Genomic DNA, 4,665 nt, shown 5'->3' with positions numbered 1-4,665 from the left:
TGAAGAGATGCGCTACCGGCCATCCTACAAATAGTATACAAGATGGACCTGAGAGATCTGTCAGCAATCTCACGGATAACGACCTTGCCGTCTCTGCTCGGCTGAGATCCTTCCCTGCAATACTGACGGACATAATCTCTCACGGAGTCATTCCCTCGGGCTGAACCTGACAAAGAAATGGGAGCACCTCGCCTCGACAAGCCAGTCAAGAAGTAAATGTCTACTACGGTCAGGGGGATAGATTTGCCCCTAATCTGAAATACTTGGTTGATAGGATCCCAAGCATCAAGCATATACTGCAGTAAGGAGATCTGTGCTCTCATGTTAGAGATATGGAAGAACTTCAGCAGGCCACAGTTCCGCAGCGCGTTCACCGTGACAGGATCATGGAGGGCAATCATATCTTCTTATTCATGTTCTCGTTCTCGCCATGTAAGGGTCATTTTGCTCAAAAGTCCCTGCAAAACAAACAAGAGAAAGAGTAAGATCCTGAATTTGATGAGAAACTGGCAAAATTTTCATCAAAAACTGTGCAACAGAACTGTTTTTCTATGCCCAACGCAACTGGCTAGTGTTCCACCTGCATTGAAGGTCAAACTGCCTTCATGTAGCTTGACATTCAACGCAGGTTTCGAGTGAACTACCTGCGCTGATGGCAGAGTGCCCTAACAAAACCCCAAGGGCTCAGGGGAGCAGGAAAACAAGCACAGAATGGAAAAAGGAAACCATGAAAAGAAAGAGTTAGGGTTTAGCTCCTACCTGGTCTAGACGGCGCCGAAAATCGTCCGCAGAATCTCTGGAATCAGCTGATGAAAATCAAGGGGGAAGAGGCACATCCAAAGCTCCAACAAACCAAGTTCAAATGAAATGGTAAAATGAGAGGTAAAAACACCTTTTAATTGCTTTTTACGTAGTTCGAAGCGAAATATTAGGGTTTTAATCTCATTTTTGAAGCAAATGTTATTCATTTCTAACTAGTTTGATGCAGCAATTGAGGATATAGTACTATCTCGGAAAAGGGCAAAGCTAGTTATGGCAAAAAATCAAAATTCGACCATACAAATCGAGCAGTTTTAGCACACAGTTCATGCTCGTTAAAAAATAAATGCAAGATCCGAGCAGTTTTAGCGCATATTTCATGCTCGTTAAAAAATAAACATAAGATCGAGCAAATGTTTCCACCCGTGTTTAAGCTCGTTAAAAAATGAACTATCCCGGTAAATAACCACAGTGAATGTAATATCATCAGCCATTAAAGCCTTGGTCGTGTTTGCACCGTCACCTCCACTTTTCCATTGGCCGATCGTTCACCTCCATATGTTTGTTTACCCATTTTGAGGAACAACTGCGAAGAGTGATTTCACTAGCCATCCTTGTGACACTGCCGTGATTGGAAAATTCCAACCTGTACCTGGAATCAGCTGCTAACCCGTTTTATCACTCGTTCCTCAAAAGACGAGTCTTCTTTAAGCTCTTTTCATCTGACTCGTAAAATATGAAAAGATTGCCGAGTCCTTGGCCTTCCAGCTTGTTAAAGGGACAGGAAGTGCTATCCCTCCTCTAGATTTTAATCTTTTTGGACCTGAGGGATTATTGCACAAAACGATCGAGCGCTTGTTTTATTCAGCTCGTTAAAACTATCAAAAACTCATCCCTTCTGTATTGTTTTATACTTTTTCGGACTTAAGGGATTAGATGACGAAAAAGGACTTTTGGAGTTAACTTTATATACCTTTTCAGACTCTCTAAAAATGAAAAGGACCGAGTTATCCTTGTCTTTAGACTCGTTAAAATCATTAAATAGCGACAAACTTGTCTTTAGACGAGAACGAGTTTCACTATCGCTAGGCTCGTTAAAACATAGCGATGGGCTTGCCCAAAGGGCAGGTTATAGAACAAGCATATGTTATCCTCCTCAAGCTTGACAAAAATAAAGAGGTACTGGTCAGCAATGACTGGGGAAAAATTGGGAGAAACTAAAGAAAACTTTGATGGTAGCAAGTCACTCTTGAACATGACACTTTTCTTCCGTACCACAATCGGGTTGGGTTGTTTCATTCACCGGTCACATCCATGGTCTCGCCATACCATCCATATTTGGGGTAATGCTACCGATCCATCGCATCAGTGTCGCCACATGTTCAAGAGAAGTCGTTCAGAAAAGTCAATCGTGTCCCATCCACTGCCGTACATTATCCTTCATCCTTTCATGACCGCCACCCTGAATCATATGTCACAGATCGTTTTCACCTCCATTAAAATCATTAGCTCCGTTCCGTGTCATTGATGTGGGATTCATTAAGGCCCTCCTTTGACGGATCACTTCTTGTCGACATCAGCTCATTATCCAAGAAGTTGATCTAGGAACAACCCCTTCAGTACTTTGAAGCTTGCATGCCTCAAAGGCAAGTTTCTCACTTCCGGCGACAGGTATACATCAATGACCTTCGACCGAAAGATTTTGCGTGGTGTTCGACGCCAAGTCCTTTATTCACACCACGTGAATTGTACTGCAGTACCTTGAGGGTCATTATCATTATCGGTGATTCCTCTCGCGCTTGCTAACGGTTTACCTCATTGACCGGTAATCAAGCGATGTCTTTCCATGTTCGACTTCAGAACAATTCTCACATGGATCGACTTGTACTTATAGTGAAGATCGAACGAGTTTGAAGACCCCGGATCTAGTTTCATCCATCCGGGCTGCGATATATATTCAGGAAAGATAAAGACATTGACATGTACATCATTGCAGCAGATAATCATCCTACTCAAAGGATGTTAATTTCATCAAAATTATCAGTCTACCATCAGACGATTGTCTGTTCTATGTACAGAAAAATGAATTTATAAAGCTGAGCATGGGAATGCCCGCCTCAGCTAGATCATGAAAGCAGTATGAAAAATAATGTATTGTATTGTATCTTATTACAGGTCTCCTCCCAGCATTGGATGAACTTCGGATCCCCCTGATAAAGCATTTCGCCCGATAAACAGCCTCATACTTTAGGGGGCAACTGTTATAGACATTTTTGTGCCTTACAGCATTAAGCATGAAATGTCCATAATCTAAGGGATCCAAAGTCCCTAAACATGTTTTTCCTACCCCTAGAGGAACAAGGCTAGCAAACCACAGCAATTCACAGAAGTTCTCCACCAGAAACTGCTCAAAAACAAGTCAATTCAGGATCATTTCAGTGGCTACACTAGCTGTTTGCGCTGAATGTCAAAGCCAACACTGGCTACCTGCGTTGAATGTCAAAGGGAACACTAGCTACCTGCGCTGAACGAGAATGGACATGTGGCAAGCTCATTTCTCAAGGTGTCAAAACCCAGGAAGCTTCCAAAATGACACTTGCCTCAGGGAATTCGACTGGTGATGAGTAAGAGGTTCCAAATCTCCAAGTGGAAGCAAGAACCTCCAAGTGGAATCAAGAACTAACAGAGGGAGAGGACACTAGTCAGATATCAAGCTGACTCATCCTCTCTCCAAACATCTATATATGGATCTCTCCTCCATGAGATCTAGAGGCTGGAATTTTGTTATTGCAAAGAATTGTTGTTGGTTTGAGACTGGAACTATTGGGTGCTTAATGCTTTGAAGGGGGTGAAGATAGGAATTCCATTTGCTGGGAAGGAGATGCTGGATTGGAGCCCTCTGGGTTGTATCTCTTCCTGAACCTTGTTATCCATCAATAAAGCTATCTTGGTTTCTCCTATATACTGGTGTATCTTTGATGTATGATTGCATTAGTATATTTGGTTCATTTCTAATCCTGAACTAGTTATGAATGTGAATATCTGTCTTTGTGTAGTGTTCTTCTCTTGTCGCAAGTAGCTGTTCTCTTGTCGCAAGTAGCTGTTCTCTTGTGATCTTGCAGGAATTTATTGAAGCTAGGCTAGCGAGAAGGCAAGTAGCTGTTCTCTTGTGATCTCGTATGAACCCGTTGAAGCTGGGCGAGCAAGAAGGCAAGTAGCTGTGAACACCCAAAGAGAAGAGAGACCAGATCGAGGGACAAACGGAAGACACCGGTTAGTCCATCTATCTCTCTTCATTCTAAATTCATAAAGGAAGAATACTAGGATAGATGTCTCTGTTTGTTGCTAAGGCACTGTCACACCTTAGGTGGATAGGATCGTCCTACATAGGCATTTTTCCCCACAACAATATAGTTCTCAAATAACTAAATCATTTAACTGAATCAGTGTAACATTGAACCTGTTATCACCCCAAGAAACTCTCCTAGGTTGTATAACAGAGATGCTCGGGAACATTACAGACTCAACAAAAATGTTGGAAAATGGTGGATGAATGGAAGAAATGATGCATATTCAAGCCAGATAACCACTTCTACTATGCTTAACCCCAGACATGGGTGAACACCCCCAGACTACAAGGCTTTAGACCACCAATTACTAACAGTTTAAGGAATAGGTGAAGATGGAGAATACTGACCACACCAGCAGATGCACAAGACAATGTGATGGCCAGCTGCAACCAGTAGAAAGGTTTTAAAATCTATTTCCTAATGCACAGACATGATGACAACTCTCTGGCACAAAGAAAACAGAAACCTGCATACACCTTCAATAATACATACTAGATTCTAACACAGAGGTGGGATGACAGCCCCTCTAATGCTAAACATCAAGAGCACATGAAAA

Source organism: Pinus tabuliformis, chromosome 3_1 (genome assembly GCF_031772625.1).
Source record: "Pinus tabuliformis cultivar Carrire ecotype Pingquan chromosome 3_1, CPIR1, whole genome shotgun sequence".
NCBI lineage: Eukaryota > Viridiplantae > Streptophyta > Pinopsida > Pinales > Pinaceae > Pinus > Pinus tabuliformis.
The sequence above is the reverse complement of the archived record's forward strand: the minus strand, read 5'-3'. Positions refer to the sequence as shown.